The 19,837-nt window shown below is 37.4% G+C and overlaps 1 pseudogene; it reads left to right on the top strand.

Moving 5' to 3' along the window:
- Positions 1-13,702: 13,702 nt before the first annotated feature.
- Positions 13,703-13,800, top strand: LOC130456670 (U6 spliceosomal RNA; annotated as a pseudogene).
- The last annotated feature ends 6,037 nt before the right edge of the window (positions 13,801-19,837 follow it).

The following is a 19,837-nucleotide window of genomic DNA, read 5'->3' as shown; positions in this document are numbered from 1 at the left end:
AGTCATGTCCCCTCGACCCATGTATTCAAGCAGTTGTTTTTCTTCAGTGTTTTTATTCCTATAGTTTTTCCTTTGAATGTGGATAGTGTTCTTTCTCACAGATCCCTCCAAGTTGTTCAGGGACATTGCATTGACACTAATGGAGAAGTCCATTACATTCAATTGTACCACATTGTATCAGTCTCTGTGTACAATGTTCTCATGGTTCTGCTCCTTTCGCTCTGCATCACTTCCTGGAGGTTGTTCCAGTCTCCATGGAACTCCTCCACTTTATTATTCCTTTGAGCACAATAGTATTCCAACCCCAACATATACCACAATTTGTTCAGCCATTCCCCAATTGAAGGGCATCCCCTCATTTTCCAATTTTTGGCCACCACAAAGAGCACAGCTATGAATATTCTTGTACAAGTCTTTTTCTCCATTATCTCTTTGGGATACAGATCCAGCAGTGCTCTAGCTGGATCAAAGGGCAGACTTTCTTTTAGCACCCTTTGGGCATAGTTCCAGATTGCCCTCCAGAATGGTTGGATCAATTCATGACTCCACCAGCAATGAATTAATGTCCCCACTTTGCCATATCCCCTCCAGCATTCATTACTTTCCTTTGCTGTCATGTTAGCCAATATGCTAGGTGTGAGGTGATACCTCAGAGTTGTTTTGAATACCTCAGAGTTGTTTTGATTTGCATCTCTCTGATTATAAGAGATTTAGAGCACTTTTTCATGTAGCATAGAGTCATTTAGCAGTCTGGCAAAGCCTATAGATTTCTCAGAATCATGTTTTTAAATGAATAGAGTAAAACACATAAGGATTGCAAAGGAAACCAATAATGTTGAAATACGTTTTACAAAATATAGAAGTTTCAGAGTTACAGGTCTTCCCACACCTAGACTGTTGGGCATCTGCAATACAGGTAAAGAATTCTAGATTCAGATGATCTCTCAGGTCCCTTCCAGGTCTAAGTTGTAGAATCTTGTGACAAGTTTCATACTCATATCTTTTGTACATTCTTATGTGATTAGTAGATCCTTGATACTGGCAAATGCCTATTGATGAGAACTCTGTGTGGGACCAGATTTAACTAATGATCAGAAGGGAGAATGAAATTTCTCATGATTAGTCAAAGCAGAATTTATAGGAAAGTAATGAAGTGTCTTTAGAAATGATCGAATTGGTGGGGAAAGAAGGAGGTAGAGATTCCTGTTGGTGGGGTGTGTATATATGTAGGAAGGGAAGGGTGTCGATCCTAAGAACGTTTTCTCTTTTTATGAGGGTGATCTGTATAAATTTAACCACCACCAAAACACTGCCTTCATTTGTTCCCACCTGGGAAGCCAAGGCCAGAGAGGAAATCTGGCTTTGGGTCCGAAGAATTAGGAGGTGGAGGCTGCAGTGGAGCAGAATAGCTAAGGTATTTCAGAGTCATGGGCCTTCCCTTGACCATCCCCCCACCTGGGTCTCCCAAATGTCACATCTGGGAATGATTATCAGACCGCCAGGCTCTGGTTGACCCTGCCTGCCAGAGCACAGGCGGTGTGGGCCTGGATCTGGGATATGGAAGGTTGAGGGGGAAAGGCCATGTCACACGTGAACAATGTGGAAAGTTTTGAAGGGGGAATGCTTTAGAAAGCAAGGGCCAACCTCAGAGAAGAGGCCCACTGCTACTGGTGCCTCAGATCGGCTTCTAAGAGAGAGAAACAGCAGCTAATGCTTCTCCTTTACTGCTAGGAATATCTCATGGGAAATTCCCTGCAGGAGCTCAGTTTGGTACCTGCTTTTACCTTGGGATTCTCAAGGAGTGCTTCACCTGAGACCAAAGGAACCTTGGGAATTATAGATTTAGAGCTAGAAAGGATATCAGAAATAACAAGAGCATAGATTTAGAACCAAAAGGCCTCTTAGAGGACATCATGACCAACCTTCTCTTTTTTACAAATGAGCAAACTGAGTCCCAAAGGTATTAAATGGTCACCCAGATGACAAGTATCTGGGGGCAGGATTCAAATCCTGGTCAGCTTAATTCATCTGACATTTTATCCAGCTCACCCTAATGCTTTTTATCATCAAATCAAACCCTTTCATCACAGTCTTGGTTACTACAGAACAGAAAGGATTTGCCAAAGGTAACTGTAAGTTACTGATCCACAGACCAAAGACCTAAAATGCAGCTCTTCAATCGAGGGTGTTCTTTGCCCAACTGTGCTCTCAATGATCAATGGAAAACATAGAGGAAAAAAGTTAATTCTTGAAGACATCTAGGAATCAGAAACGTGAGTATTTCTCTTCTAAGTGAGTTAAGTGTCGAAGAATAATTAGATGGGGTTGTATTTCTGGAGAAGAATTTAGAGAATGTTTAAAGAAAACACACATGAAGTGTAACATCATGGAAAGGACTAAATCAACACTTCCCTTTGAAAACCTTCTCGGGACAGATTTAATCTCTCAAGTGGTTTCTTTCCTTGGACCTGTTTCCTCCTAGGTATAAATCCATTCCATTCCAAGTATTTAAGCACCAACTATGTGTCTGGCACTATAGCAGGTATTAGAAGAGATACAAAGGGGATAGCAAGACAATTTTTAACTACAGTCTATTTGGAAGGAAGGAAACAATCATTTATTGAGTATCTATTATGGGTCAGGCACTGTGATACCTATATCAGAGATACTAAGACAATAACAACATGATTCCTTTCCTCAAGGAGTTTACATTCTACTAGGAGGAAGGAAACAATATTGCATTTATTAAGCATCTATTATGGGTCAGGCACTGTGCTAGGTATTAGGGATACAAAGACAATAACAACATGATTCATTTCCTCAAGGAGGTTACATTTTACTAGGAAGAAAGAAGGAAGTAAAGAAAGAAGAAAGGAAGGGAAATGAGGAATGAAGAAACAACCATTTATTAGTCACCTAATATGTCCCAGGCACTGTGAGAAGCACTTTTATGAATATTCTCTAATTTGATCCTCAGAACAGCCCTGGAAGGGAAGTGTTTATTATTATCTCTATTTTATAACTCAGGAAACTGAGGCACAGAGAGGTTAAGGAATTTGTCCAGGATCATCACATAACCAGTAAGAGTCTAAGGTTGGATTGGAATATGAGTCTTTCTGACTCCAAGCTTAGTGCTTTATCTACTGCGGTACCTTCTTGCCTCTAGGTACAGTGATAGAGGAATAAGTACACATTCTATATGATACATACAACACACATATAAATTAGGTATACCATGACCTCAAAGAGCATTGAATTTGTGCCCAGAATGCCTTGATGGGTCACTTCTTGACTAGATGAAGGAAAATGCTGTATTTAACATTTTCAATTTCATTTTCTCCATCTGTAAAAATGGAAACAAGAGCAGCAGTAGCTGATATGTATGTAGTCAAGTCAGCAAGCATTTATTAAGTACCTACTGTGTGCCTGACAGTGCTAAATTAGTAGAGTTTTAATGTTGGAAAAATGCTTAACATACTTGATAGCATTTGATACTTTCGTAACTTGTAAATTCTGTAGATGTGAGAAGATAAAGACTTTGAGAGGTTCATAGATCTATCTCTGTCATACAACTAGTAAGTGTGTGAAGCTGGATTTGAACTCAGGTCTCTATTCCAAGGCCAGCATTCTTTCCACTATGCTATTACAGTTACTACTACCATGAATAATACTGATAATATTAGTACTTATACTTCATACCTCAGGGTGGTTGTGAAAAATATTTTGTTAATCTTAGTGCATTATAGCTATATTTATTTTCTTATATAATGAGAGGTAGCATTCAAGTAATAAAGATCTGAAGCAAATTAGCTATGCGATCATGGGCAAGCTGCTAAAACCTAAGAGCCCTACTCAACTCTTTAAGTCTACAAATTACTAAGGAGGTTCACATATACACTGGAATAAAGTGTTTCCCAATTAGGGTACCACCCAAGCCATGAAATCACAAGTCTAGACCTCACATCAACCTAATATAAAGATCCCCTGACTCTAAAGCCATCCCTGTTTCCCTTATGCCATGTTGTCTGTCACACAGAAAGTACATAACTATTTTTGTATTAATGTATTGTATATGTGTATATGGTCTTCCATAAGCAGATATAAATTCCTTAGGACACAACTTTGTCTTTTCTTCTTCTTTTTTTGTTCATATCCATCACCCAGCTCAGTATCCAAGCACAAAGAAGGTGCATAATAGTAACTCCTCATAGATCTGGGATATGCTGGCATTCATTTTTTCTTTAAATATTCATACAAACTCACTGGCATCCTAATTCATGGATATTCATGCTTGGTGGCTCCATACTAGCCAACATAGGTTAAAATATGATTAAGGAAGAAGTCTGCTTGAAAAGGGTAAGACATAAATATACAATAAAATACTTACATATGATAAATAAAACATATAATACTAAATGCTTACTGTTGGCTAATTCATTCATCCATGGGATATAATTTTATTTTATTTTATTTTTATTTGTTTATTTTATTTTAAAAAATAACCTTTTTAGGATGGCACATAGAGTACTCTCTGTGGGCAAGCAGCTGCCTTCCCTCCCCTTCCTCCTCTTCACCAGAGTTTGTGACTAGAAAGACAGAGGGATGTGGATGGAGCTGCTATCTTCCCCCTCTCCCCCACCCCTCTGCCCAGCAGTACAATGGGAGCCCATAAGGAGAAGGTTGGTGGTGCACAGGCAGCAGAGCTGGAGGGGAGCAGAGTGCTCAGCCACTCCCTACCCCTCTCTACATTTGTTCAAGACATTCCTCACTTCACTTGCCCCTCCACCCAGAAGCCCAATGGGAGTGCTTTCTCCCTCCCCTGCGTGGGGTAAAGGAGGAGTCAGAGGGCACTGAGCACTTGGTGGAGGGGAGGGGCATGGCAAGCAGCCTAGGGAGGGTGTGTGGCACTTCCTCTAGGGGGTGGGGCCTGTCACTCTGTCTCTAAAAGGTGAGACCTTCTTATTCTTATTTTGAGCCCAGAGAATCTTTTACTCTATCACACCTTTCTCTAAACTGTGGATCATAGAGAAGGAGGCTGAGCTTTTGCTCAAAGTAAAACATAAAAAAAAAAGATTTATAATTTTGTTTAGGATCAACCTTGGGGAAAAATGAGGGTGAGTTTCCCCTTTTAGATATGATATAGCATTATGACGGATATTTAATAGTGAGAAGGGCAACATAAAAATAAAAATTCCTACAATACTTATTAGTTAATGAATCAACAAGGGTTTATTAAGCACCTACTATGTGCCAGGCACAGTGCTAGGTGTTGGGGATATGAAACAAAGAATGAAACAATGCTTCTTCTTGAGAAACTTCCATTCAAGTGCCCAATTAATTAGAATACTGCTGTGCTGAGCCTGAGACTGATATTAGATATTAGAAGATCTTAACTTCATGTTAGTTTCTAGATAACCCTAACAGGCTCAAAAGGAAGACTCAAGAAGGGGATGGGCTGGCTTCTCCCTTCCTTCCTTCCTTCCTTCCTTCCTTCCTTCCTTCCTTCCTTCCTTCCTTCCTTCCTTCCTTCCTTCCTTCCTTCCTTCCTTCCTTCCTTCCTTCCTTCCTTCCTTCCTTCCTTCCTTCCTTCCTTCCTTTTCTTCCTTCCTTCCCTTTCTTCCTTCCTCAGCTCTAGGGGAGGGACAGAGAGAACATGCCAAGAAATTTGATTATCAAATGTGCTGCCCCATATGAATATCTGTGGCCTGGCTCTCTACAGGATGCCCACATTACAGCCACAATCAAATTGAAAAGTTGGGCCCTAGGGTAAAATTAGGATCATGTGCTTAAGGAGTAAGCAAATGTCCTTTATTTCCCAGAACAGAACAACCTATTAAAAGTCAAACAGGTACCATGGACAGAGTATTAGGCAAGCCAATGTGGCTGGGAGATTAATGATTGTCTACCCATCTGAACAAATGCTTGGGAACCCATGTGGCAGATTATCTTCCCTCTGCTCCTCTGGGAAGTGTTTAGAATGGCAGGAATGTTAATGGCTTTTTAAGACTGAAGATTCCTTTCCTTTGAATGTGGCTAAGACTTTCAGATAAACATCATTGAAAAAAAAGAAAAAAAAGGTTTTGGATTTGGAATGCCATCTTTCCTGTCTGGTATAACCACAGCTTAAATGCATACAACCCTAAAGAAGAGTCAGTAATCACTGAATTAAACATGCTTATGTGACCCTTCAAACTGTAAACACATCCCATTTGAAAGACTAGGTTCCTATTTCACCCAAATTTAGAAGGCTACTCTAGAGAGGGTTATCACTATCAATTATGCCCTGTGTTTGAATCTACAGTTGCCCATTCCCCTTCAGTGATATTGGGAAGAAACTGATGGCTTCCTCTCTCTGATCAGAAAATTTGACCTCCCTCAGCCAATCTTTGAATACATATAACTTTTCAGGCATTGAGGGTTTGAACTCAGTTTTTAATATTCGGAGTCTGAGCCAAGGTTTTCCCTCCCTTTAATATTGTAATGAAGTAACTTCTTGAGTTAAAAACAAGGCTTTGCAAAGCTCTCATATTTGCACTTGTGTCTGATAGTGGAACATTTTGATGGTTTAAGTGTAAATGAATTGGATATTGAGATTAAATTTCCCTTGAAATGCAAAGGCATTAACATTGAAAGGAGGGGGTGGGGATCCTTGGCTAAAATCTGCAATGGTTTTAGCTAGGTCTAAAATCTTTTTCCTTTCTTTCTTTCTTTCTTTCTTTCTTTCTTTCTTTCTTTCTTTCTTTCTTTCTTTCTTTCTTTCTTTCTTTCTTTCTTTCTTTCTTTCTTTCTTTCTTTCTTTCTTTCTTTCTTTCTTTCTTTCTTTCTTTCTTTCTTTCTTTCTTTCTTTCTTTCTTTCTTTCTTTCTTTCTTTCTTTCTTTCTTTCTTTCTTTCTTTCTTTCTTTCTTTCTTTCTTTCTTTCTTTCTTTCTTTCTTTCTTTCTTTCTTTCTTTCTTTCTTTCTTTCTTTCTTTCTTTCTTTCTTTCTTTCTTTCTTTCTTTCCTTTTTTTTGAGAAGTGGTTTGTAACTGGGGACAGAGTTACTTGGCTGCCTAGATCTTCTAGCATTTATCAGTGAACATAGACAAAGTCCCGTCAATTTAAAATATGAAAAGGGGCATTCCTTGAGTATTGTGGCACATGCCTGTAATCCTTGCTCCTGGGAGACTAAGGCTGGTGGACCACTTGAACTCTAGAGTTTTGAGCTCCAGTTTGTATGAAAGCCAATCAGGCATTTGCATTACCTGCATTACCATACTAATATGATGAACCACTGAGAATGGGACACTACTAGGTTGCCTACAGAGAAATGAGCTGGTTTAGAAATAGGACAGGGTAAAACTTCCTTGATGGTCAGCAGTAGGATTTTACCCAGGAGTGGCTTGCTATATTTCTGTCTGCTTGAGTAGGATAGAGAGAAAAGAAAGAAAGAAAGAAAGAAAGAAAGAAAGAAAGAAAGAAAGAAAGAAAGAAAGAAAGAAAGAAAGAAAGAAAGAAAGAAAGAAAGAAAGAAAGAAAGAAAGAAAGAAAGAAAGAAAGAGGAAAGAAAATGTGAAGGAAGTAGGTAAGAAAGAAAGGAGAGATAAAGAAGAAAAGAAAGGAGAAAAGAGAGAAATAAAGAAGGAAGGAGTGAAAATAGGAGAAGGAAAGAAAAAAGAAAGAAAGGAGAAAATCTAGAAAGAGAAAAGAAAGAAAAATATTTCTTTTTTTTTTTTAACCCTTACCTTCCATCTTGGAATCAATACTGTGTATTGGTTCCAAGGCAGAAGAGTGGTAAGGGCTAGGCAATGGGGGTCAAGTGACTTGCCCAGGGTCACACAGCTAGGAAGTGTCTGAGGCCAGATTTGAACCTAGGACCTCCCATCTCTAGGTCTGGCTCTCAATCCACTGAACCACCCAGTTGTCCCCAAAAGAAAGAAAAATAAAGGAAAGAAGGAAGGAAAGAAAGAAATAAGGGACAGAAAGAGGAAAAAGAAAGAGAACAGAAGGATGGAAGAGAGAGAGAAATGAGGAAAGGAAGGAAGGAAAAGAAATAGGAGAATGAAAAGAGACCAAGAGGAAAGAAAGAAAGGAAAAGAGCTATGAGGGAAAAGAAAGAAATGAGAGAGGAAAAAAAGAGAAAAGAAAAAAAGGCATATGCACTAAGTTCCTCTAATTTAAAATATGAAAAATGATCAGTCTTAGATACTTTGACAAGGGCCAGGTGGGCCCATCTTCAAAACTTTAATGGAAACATTAAAATCTTTACATTCCCCAGTGCCAATGAAGAAAAAAAGGGACCTGGATTTGTGGAAATGGGTGTTCTCCTCCTTCTCTTGTACCAATTGAATGCAAGGTCTTGTTAGATGGTTGTAGAAAAGTGAACTAAGTTTGAATGAGAGCCAAGGAGTAATAAGCTAAAAAGGAAAATGTTAACAATCCAACAACCTCCCAACTCTTCTTCCTTCTCTTTTCACCCCCTCTTTATAAACAGAGTATGAACCCATAGGTCTGGGAAATGTCTTCATTTAGTTTTTCTTTGTACACTCACTAACTCAATGGTATTCTATTTCATCTCTATTCATAATTAATAAATAATGTGGTAGCCAATGGTTATGGTAGCTGGTAAATATGGCATTTATAAGCCAAGTAAAAAGAAAAGGATAAGATTCATTTATCTACGGACGGATCTAATGTAACCAAAGCTACTTATTGATTCTATAAAATGACAAGAAGTGCTATTAAGTGTTTGTTGGAGATTCCTTGCTTCTTATTGTAGACGCATTCAAGAAACTGCAGAATTTGTAAACAATCCCTGATTTCACCAGAGGGAGTATCTTCTAGAGATCTATATAGCAGTTTGAAGAACTTACTCAATTGGTTATTCAGACTGACAGAAAGTAATTCTTAGCCATTGCAGATCTCAGCTTGAAGAATGATGTTATTTTCTTTCAAGTCAAGGTGCCTCCAGGGCCGCTAGTCATGTCAGTAGGACCTTTCACATGAAACCCCAGTGGGATTTTGAGCAAAAACAATAATAATGTTGAAACTATCAAATATATGTTTAATTTTGTTTCAATAGGGATGAAGATATAGGAAGAAAAACAAAGTGGCTTTCTGCTAATAAAATATATAAAAACTTGCTCTAATAATAGTAATTATATAAGATTTGCAAATGATTTTACACATATTATCTCATTTGATGTTCACAAAACCTCTTTGAGATAGATGCTAGTATGATTCCCATTAACTGATGAATAAACTGTAGCATTCCTGCTCTTCTAGGTCCTTTCCAGATGAGTGGAGAGAAGTTAAGTGACTTGCATGGAGTCACATAGCTACTCGGTATCTAAGGCAGGATTTAAATATGGATGTAATGCTCTATCTATGATGCCTTTAGACTGCTTCAGTACAGAGGGAACTGAAATTTTTGTTTTATATATATATATATATTTTTTTTTAAACCCTTACCTTCCATCTTGGAGTCAATACTGTGTATTGGCTCCAAGGCAGAAGAACGGTAAGGGCTAGGTAATGGGGGTCAAGTGACTTGCCCAGGGTCACACAGCTGAGAAGTGTCTGAGGCCAGATTTGAACCCAGGACCTCCTGTCTCTAGACCTGGCTCTCAATCCAGTGAGCCACCCAGCTGCCCTCTTTGTTTTATATTTTAATTCCATTTACTTTATTTTTTGAGAAGGGGAAGAGTATTGTGGGGCAAAATGAATCATTCTTCAGTGTAAACACCCATGCTTCACAATATCTTTGAGCTCTAATTCTAGTCCTCCTCAGATCCTGGTGTGAATTTTAGGATTGACAACTTGTCCCTCCGCAAGAGAGACTGTATGTCTGGGACATCTATTAAATTAGTCTTCTTTTGATTTAGTTATTTTAAAAAATTACAGATATTAAAATCTCCAACAAATGTTGACTCTGAACAAGCCAATAAAAACATAAAGAAACTATAGAATTGGGGCAGCTAGATGACTCAGTGGATAGAGAGCCAGGCCTGAAGATGGGAGATCTTGATTTCAAATTTGGTCTCAAATACTTCCTAGCTGTATGATTCTGGACAAGTCACTTAACACCACTTACCTAGCCCTTTCTGCTCTTCTATCTTGGAACCAATTTTAAGATAAAAGGTAAGAGTTTAAGAAAGAAAAGAAAATAACTTATGGAACCAGACCCCTTAATAATTCCATGAAATCTGCCATATTTGTATTTTAATTAAAATAATTATTATTTATATTGCATTGAGGTACTATTATGATAAAATTCTTAAATACTCCGTTGTTTCTTGAGCTCAGCAAGGCGAGTTTTCCCTTCAATACTGTAGTTTGTAAGTTCTCTGCAACTCATGCTATGGGATGCTTGACCATCTCTCCCATTGCCTAGAAGCTCAATTCAATGTGATGGAGTCTTCTTTGAGGCCTTTTAACATTAACATTAGCATTCTATGGTTAACAAGTACAATTCTGGTCTATCCATCTGTTCTTCTTTGCTCATGCTTATATGTCTAGGTTATCTTTATTTGTAATCATATATTTCCTGGATTCTCTTTCTTTTTCTCATACACACATATTTTCCCCTTTATCACACATCTATAGATAAACTATATTAATATATCTATTGGTATAAATATATATTTATACAGGTAGAGATAATACATAAATGTTGTTCAGTCATTTCAGACTGTTCATGATCCCATTTGTGGTTGTCTTGGAAAGATTTATGTGATTTGCCATTTTCTTCTCTAGCTTATTTTACAGATGAGGAAACTGAGGCAAAAAGGATTAAGTGACTAGTCCAGGTTCACATAGCTATTAAGTATCTGAGGCCAGATTTAAATTCAAGTCTCCTTGACTCCAGGCCCAGTGCTTTATCCACTGTATCATGTAGTTGCCCTACCCATAGATATAGTATATCAAATATTCTCAGCCCTAGAAGATTGTTCAAAAGATGATCATTCAATCACAAACAGTCATTTATTAAGCATCTACTCTATGCCAGGCATCCCTTTCTGGAATTATAAAGGCAAAGACAAAATAGTCCTTGACTTCAAGGTTTTCCTAGTATTTGAGTATTTCCAAGTATTTTCAGATTTGAGACCTTGATTTCCTAGTTGAGCTATTATGTTTTGAAAATAGGATTTGAACTTATGCCTGCCTTTGACTTCACCTAGGTGTATTGCCTTTCCTTAAGATAGCACATTGCCTCTCATATCTAGCCCTTTCTGATCCCCTCTTTAACACATGCACCAAAATCTTTCCATTTCAGGAATTCAGTTAAACAAACCAATAAGTATTTATTAAATGGTATTTTTTTTTGTCCAGAGAAACTCATGAAGATTGTGTAAGATACAGAAGATTCTTGATATTGATCAGTTAAGGGAGTGATGCTGATGATAACAAGGCAAAAGTTTAGAGTGAGTGAATATGAATATGTAAAATACTAACCAAAGCTCATATTTATGGAGTTAAGTTTGGCAATGCGTCTTCCTCATACCACTCCTGTGTGTTATACAATGAAGATATTATTTATTATCTCAATTCCACACATAGGAAAACTGAGGTTTCCCCAGAGCCACATAGCTAATAAGTGAGACCCATTCCATTATATCACATTGATTGCTATAGAAATTCACTATTTTGTATCCATTCTATTCTCTTTTTTTGGCAATACACTAAAATATTAATGTTGGCATTTGCTTCTTAAAACTCAATTCAACGTTTCAATAAACATTTATCAAATATACTAAATGTAAAGCATGGTGGTAGATCCTGGGAAAATAAAATAATTCCTGATCTCAACGAGTTTACATTCTATTAGAAGGATACATATGCACAAATATAGAACAGTGAAATTTGAGCAGGGACAGGGCACATCCAACTTAGGGGAATGTGGGAAGGCTTCAGGAGATAATTGTAACATGGACTAAGCCCTAAAAGGTGAGAAGTTTTAGAGAGAGAGCCTAGAAGGACTTCACTGTGTGTACCTGGAATATACATAGAGCCAGTTGTCTAGGTAGTTAAAAAACATTTATTTCCAAGGTAAGGTCAAAATGAAGAAGTGACCTAGGTATAAAGGGAGATTTCATAGACATATCAGAAGACCAGAGAACATATTAACTATCAGGTTTATGGATAGAAAAATTTATGAATAAACAGAGAGAAAAAACATTTTTGGGATATCAAATGGCTAATTTTGGATATATTACATTGAAAAGTTTTGTACAAATAAAGCTAATGTAGCCAAGATCAGAAGGAAAGTAAGGAGTTGGGAAAAATGTATAGGTAATTTTTCAGAGGGAGATGTCACATCTAAAATATTTAGAGAAATTGGTCAAATATGTAAGAATATGAGTCATTCCTCAATTTATAAATTATCAAAAGCTATGGACAGTTTTTGAATGAAGAAATCAAAGCTATATGTAATAATATGAAAAATGCTCTAAATAAGTAAACAAGAAATTGATTAGAGAAATGCAAATCAATACAACTCTGAGATATTATCCCACACCTATCAGATTGGATAAAATGATAATCAGATAAAATGACAAATGTTGGAGAAGATGTGGAAAAGGGGAGGACATACACTATTGATAGAATTGTGAAGTGATCCTACCAATTTGGAGAGCAATCTGGAATTATGCTCAAAGAGATGTAAAAATGTGTATGCCATTTTACCCAGCCATAGCTGGGTAAATAAATAGCACTATTTATTAGATTTATTTCCTAAGGTGATCAGGTTAAAAGGAAAAGAACCTTTATGTTCTAAAATATTTATAGTAGCTCTCTTGGTAGTGGCAAAGAACTAGAAACCAAAGGAATGCCCATCATTTAGGGAATGGCTAAGCAAACGGTGGCATATAATTGTGATGGAATACTACTGTGCTATAAGAAATGATAGATAAGTTAATTTTGGAAAAAACATGGAGAAACCTACATAAAATTATGAAGAACAAAATGAACAGAACTAAAAGAGCATTATATACAGCAACAGAAATGCTGTTTGAAAAATGGCTTGTGTTTGTTCACCTTCAGAGAAAGAACTGATAAATAGGAATAAGTAAGATATAGTTTTATATATATACATATATATATATATAATTATATAGTATACGCCATATGTGGATTTTAAAATTAATATTCAGTAACTAAGTATTATATTTTTAAAGTTTTATTAATAATATTGAAAGTAAAAGGACTACCTAAACCCAGCCCACTCACAGAAGAAGAGAGGAAGAGTGAGGAACTACAGTACTTATTAAACCATAATGCGACCATGCAAATATGGAGGTGCAGGAAAAAGGGAAAAGAATTCTAGGTAATACAGAAAGGAATTTTGGGTAATGTAGTTTTAGGGGTTCAAGAATTTCCAACTATACATTTATGTATATATAATATATATAATATAATTATTATATGTATATAAAATATATATAATATAATTATTATATGTATATATTATATAATATGTAGTCAAAGGATGGGGAAGGAAGAAGGTATTAATTGAATATTTAAATGTAATAAATAAATAAATAAATATTTCAAAAAAACAATTGGTAAAAAAAAAAGCATTGCCTAAGTATTGACTATGTGCCAGGCACAATACTAAATCTTGGGAATACAAATACAGGCAAAAAGAAAAATGGTTCCTGCCTCAAGAAACTTATATTCTAATGGATAAGAGAACACATAAAAGGAAGTTAGAAAAGTGAGAAGACATGCTTACTTTGGCAGACATGTCCTAAAACTGGAACAGCACAGAGGAGATTAGCATGACTCTTGCACAAGGATAACATGTTAAAAATGTTTCATATTAAAAAAACAAACAAACAAAAATAAAGTAGTGGAGGGAAAGGTATCTATGGTGGGGATTGGGGATGGAGTATGGTAGAGAAGTCTAGAGAATCAGATGCAGAGCTGAATGAAAAGTTTGAGACTCTGGACCATCATCAGATTGTAAGGTCCTCGAAGGCAAAGGTTATATTTTGCCTTTTTTTTTTAAAATCCATAGCCCTTAGCACACTATGTTTAGCGTATAGTAGATATTTAATAAATGTTTTTTGATAGATTGGACTTCTTTTCCTAACCCACCCATGTAACCCTCCCTAGGTTCGATCTTCAGAGCAAGATATCATTTTGTCCTTTAGTTTGGAGGAGGAAATGGCAAACCACTCCCATATTTTCCCCCAAGAAACCCCCCAATGAGGCCACAAAGAGTGGGACATGACACATGACTGAATAACAACAAGGAAGCTATCCACTTAAATCCCCAATATTTATCAGTAATTACTGCTCCAGTACTGTGTAGCCAGTTCATGTCAATTCATTTTTACAAAGAGATATTCACTAATAATATATAGCAAGAAGAGAAGTTCAAAATCTCTATGATGGGACTTTGGGGGCACACTGTCCCCTCTACCATATAGACCTCTTAAGACACTGGGATCCAACTTGAAGTGGTTGCTACAAATCATTTGCTCTCACCATACTCATTTCTGAATATAGTAGAATGATGAGATGAGTTGCCCCTTTGCTGCAGGACACAATACCTTGGTTACTGGGTTAATCTAGTATTGATCTGGGTTACTAGACTTAAGTGCCAACAAACTTGGCATGGATTCCCATCACTGGACCTTCTGAAGTTTCACAAGACCCTTACCCAAAAGAAAGATGACTTAAACAGAAAGTGGTACCATCCCAGACAAAGGCTTGCCCGGGAAGTCATGGACTTATGGGAGGAATATGAAATAAAGCTGGAAGAGGAGGTGGGAGTTGGGTTGTGAAGAGCTTTAAATGCTAGGCTAAGGAGTTTATATTTTATCCTAAAAGTAATGGGGAGACACTGAAGATTTCCAGTAGGGGAGTGATAATATCTTAGGCAACTCTGTAGAGGATAGGATGTAAAGGTGGAAGACAGGAATTAGGGAGAACAATATGGAGGTTATTAACATCATTCATTTGGAAGTCTGGTAGATCCTGGACTAGCAAGGTGGCATATGATTGGAAATGAGAAGAGAGAGATACAAGATAGTTTTTATAAGATCTCACAACTGAATGGCAACTATGGAACATTGTGGAAGATGACTTTTAGGCTGCAAATCTAGGTGAGTGGAAAAAGCTTGTAGCTTTTGTCTCTGTTGACTTTCTAAATTGGCTTATTTTAGAGGCACTTAGGTAGCCTGATGGATAGAATACCAGCCCAGGAGTCAGGGAGACATGAGTTAAAATCTATTCTCAGATACTTATTAGCTGTGTGACCCTGAGGAGACTATTTCACTTTTGTGTGACTCAGTTTCCTTAACTTTAAAATGGAGATTTTAATAGCCCCTACTTTCTAGAGCTGTTGTGAGGATCAAATGAGAAAATATAAAGCATTCAGCACATAGTAGATGCTGAATAAATGATTAGTTCCCTTCCTTCTTGTTTTGTATCACTTCATTCATTTTCCAACATTTTAAATGTGCTTTATATTTGTCATTTTTATGACATGGGACTCATATAGAGTTGGGCTATCAATTAGACAAAAGTTATTGTTAGAATTTTTTCTACATTCTATGATAGGTAGTGTGGAAGATTCAAAGATTCCTAATCCATAGTCTTTGCCTTTAAGGAATTTATAATCTTATTGAGAAGACAGGATTTATATAGCTAAAAGTAAAGACACCACACTTGAAGTTGAAATTCAAGTCAACTTAATACATTTTTCTTTTGTGCAAAGTTCTATGCTAAGTTTTAATCCCACCATTGCCACTCTAAGACCCTGGCTATGTTAATTTTTTTCTGAGCCTCAGTTTTTTCATCTATAAAATAGGGATAATGATGATAGCGCCCATCTCCTGGGATTGTGGTGAGGATTACTTCAGATATTACAAGGAAAGTACTTTGTACACCTGCAAGAGATGTATAAATGCTGGCTATTATTATTATTATTATTAAATCTTTAAAAAGTGTTATAAAAATGGGAAATGCAAAGAGGTGGAATCCACAATGGGTCTAGGAGAGGTCAGAATTGGACTGGCAGAGTTAGAAAGAAAGGGCATTCAGGAGGAGGGAACGTTGTGACAACCCCTGGTGGGAAATGAGCCCACATTTCAAAACTAACACTCTCTTTGGCATGGTTCACCACTTTTGCTTATTTATTTGGGTTAGGGCTGGGACAGCTGTGTTGGTACATCAGATGAATTGTGTTAGCAGAGCTCTTTGGAGGTACCTTTACAGCCCCAGATAAGAGTTTTCCAAAGGCTGGTATAGGGAATCCTCACTCTCTTCTCAGGTGTGAAAGGCACTGGCCATGAAACCCTTAGAAGGATGCCCTTAAAACTGGACATCTTGAATCTTGAAAACAAGACCCCTGAAAACACTTGGCAAGTATTTGCAAATCCAGACTTTGGAGAGAGGGAGAGAATTCATATTTCTATGTGGCAGCTTTGGTGATCCATTATGGAGGCTCTGGAACCAGATACTGCATAGTATCCTACACTTAGTCCCTCCAGAAGGATTGACTAGCAGCTGGGAAGCCCTCTTTGCAAAGCCAGGCACTCTGCTCATCCTGCTTCACAGGGCTGCCTTGCCCTATAGCATCAAAAGGAAACTTACTGGAGATATGAGTTGTTTACAAAGGAGTCCTTAGTCATAGCTACTGCATTGGAGGATGCTGGTCTTCAACCTGAAAGGAGTCCACTCATGTCAGCTTCTCATTCAAAAAAACATCCTTATCTTCTGCCTTAGAATCAATTGGTTCCAAGGCAGAAGAGCAGTAAGGGCTAGACAATTGGGATTAAGTGACTTGTCCAGTGTCACAGAGCTAGGAAATATCCAAGACTAGATTTGAACCCAGGACTTCCAGCTGTCCCATAGCTCTCCTTTGATGTGCTGATCTTCTCAATCCAACCATCTCTGACCAAACCAAATGTGCTATGACGGAATGCTCATGATACATAAGGTCTGAAGATAGTTTGAACATTTAGCTCTGTCACTTTCTAACTAGAGGAGGGGGACAAAATTACTTTTCTCAAGCTTTCCATTTCCTCCTCTATAACATGGAGAGATCACTAAATTCAGAGGTTCTTAACCTTGTGAGTATGTATCTCACGGACCCCATTGGTGCCTCAGGATCCCTTTCTAGAAACTAAATTTTAAATTATTGAAAGAAATGCTAAATTTCAGTTAGAAGTTAGCCAAAATAGGATGTAATTTGTTTTCCTGTCCAAATTCACAGATCAGTGGAACTAAGAGTCCCTGGACTAGAAGATCATCATGATATAGTACAGAGAATGCCAAACCTGGGGCCAAAGGATCTGAGTTCTAATCCTGTCTGTGCTATGTATAGCCTATGTAATCCTGAGAAAGTAATATTCCCTTCATTGGTCTCAGTTTTTTCATCCATAAAAAGGATCCTTTTGGCCCTAGACCTATGAACTAGGATTTTATGATCTCTTAGGTTCCTTCAGACTTCATATATGATGCAATAGTTCTTTTTTTATGGCCCTGTCCTTCAGCTTCTTAGTTTAGTCAAGGTAGGGAGGTGGGGTAAAGTCAAATTAGATATAGGGCCCAAGTCTCAGGAAGCTGGGGGTGTGAGTGATTTCGGGGCTTCCAGGTGGAAAATTTCTATTGCCTAGTCCTGTGGTGTTCTTGGATCTTTGATGTAAATACAGATAATTTGACATTTCTTGCTAGCTGAGCATCCCTGTGTTCAGAGAAGAAAGCCTGCCTTGGGATAATGGCTAAGCTTTGGACTGAGGAAGACATGAATTCAAGGAAGGTCAGCAGTGCAGCGGATTGAGCAGATTGGATTGAGTGGATTGGAATTAGGAAAATACATATTCCTGAGTTCAAATCTGGCCTTAGACATATTAACTGTGCAATGTGAGACAAGTCACTTACACCTGTTTGTTTACCTCATGTGTAAAAATAAGCTGGAGAAGGAAATGGTAAACTTTTCCAATGTCTTTGTCAAGAAAACCCAAAATGGGGTCATGAAGAGTTGGATACAATTGAACAACAATAGACATGGGTTCAAATTCTTCTGATACACACTGCTGTTTTATCCTGGGCAAATTGCTAAATCTCTCACTGTTCTCTGCAATCTCTAAAGTCACAGAGAAGGTGCTGGTATGAACTGGTAGAGAGAACTGTCCCATCTAGTAATTCCACCAATATCAGTAGAATGACACAGCTAATTCTCACCCCTTCTCCTTGTGGTAGAGTTTGAGATTCTGTATTAATGATTCCATGACTACTTCCAATTCACTAAGCTTCCTCAATTTGACGAATTAAATACAAACTTATTCATTAGCATTCAAGGCCTTTGAAGTTCCAGATCCCAACATTTATTCAATCAATAAACATTTATTAAATGCCTTCCATATGCCAGGCCCTGTGTTAAAGCAACTTACAGTGTTTTTAATAACAGACTTATTTTTCTTTATATTCCTAGTCAAACTCTTGCAGGATCATAGACGAAGAGTTGGAAGAGACTTTAGAATCAATCTTTCCAAGCCTCTTCTTATTATAGATGAAGAAATAAAGACTCAGAGATCAAATGACTTGGTCATAATCACAGTTAATAAATTTTGGAAGCAGAATTTGAATTCAGGTCTATCTACTATGATGACTTCCCTAAAAGCTTCCTTCTTTCCCTTCTTTTCTTTCTTTCTTTCTTTCTTTCTTTCTTTCTTTCTTTCTTTCTTTCTTTCTTTCTTTCTTTCTTTCTTTCTTTCTTTCTTCCTTCCTTCCTTCCTTCCTTCCTTCCTTCCTTCCTTCCTTCCTTCCTTCCTTCCTTCCTTCCTTCCTTCCTTCCTTCCTTCCTTCCTTCCTTCCTTCCTTCCTTCCTTCCTTCCTTCCTTCCTTCCTTCCTTCCTTCCTTCCTTCTTCTTTCTTCCTTCCTTTCTTTCTTCTTTCCTTTCTTTCTTTCTTTCTTTTCTTTCTTTCTTTCTTTCTTTCTTTCTTTCTTTCTTTCTTTCTTTCTTTCTTTCTTTCTTTCTTTCTTTCTTTCTTTCTTTCTTTCTTTCTTTCTTTCTTTCTTTCTTTCTTTCTTTCTTTCTTTCTTTCTTTCTTTCTTTCTTTCTTTCTTTCTTTCTTTCTTTCTTTTCTTTCTTTCTTTCTTTCTTTCTTTCTTTCTTTCTTTCTTTCTTTCTTTCTTTCTTTCTCTCCCCTCTATCTGTCTGTCTTCTCTACCCCCACAGAGATTCTTTGGCTGTCTGAAATCAAGCCATATAGAATTTAGGTCTAGAAGACCTTAGAGATCATCTAGTCATTTATAGGAAAGAGAAAACCTAGGACTTTAGAAGTACTGGTCCTTTAGCTAGTCAGTGGCAGAACCCAAAGTTCTTGACTATATCACCTCTTAGACAAAAAGAGTTCTGGATTCCCAGTCAGAAGAATTGAGTTAGAATCTGGGTGATGTGCAGTTACTCAACTTTTGTGGGTCTTGGTTTCCTCATCTGTGAAACAAGGAGCTTCAATTTTCCCTACCTAGTATTTGGGTTAAACTTCTTATTTTTAAATAAACCATAAGAAAAACAGATTAGAAAATCATCTGGAGCCCTTTGGGATTGCTGCTGACATACAAGCTAGATCAGTGTGAAATATGGAGTGGTATGTTTCTTTAGTAATTATTTTTACTAAGGACAGAGCTAAGCAGGCAGAGCAGCAAAGGCCCAATGTGATTTGGAAATGGGGAAAGTAAAAGCAAGTCCATCTCGAGGGGTGAGTAAACACAGCTCAGGATTGGGCTTCACTCTGTTGGGGCCCTGTTTTTTCACACCTTCACCAGGACTAGGTGTGGAGGCCAGTGTAAAGTGTGGTCTTGGTTACTCATCCCCCAAAGGGAACTAGCTGTCAAGGGGCCCTC

The sequence above is a fragment of the Monodelphis domestica genome, chromosome 1, assembly GCF_027887165.1.
Source record: "Monodelphis domestica isolate mMonDom1 chromosome 1, mMonDom1.pri, whole genome shotgun sequence".
In the NCBI taxonomy this organism is placed as follows: Eukaryota; Metazoa; Chordata; class Mammalia; order Didelphimorphia; family Didelphidae; genus Monodelphis; species Monodelphis domestica.
Note: the sequence above shows the minus strand (reverse complement) of the source record. Positions and strands in the feature narration are given on the sequence as shown.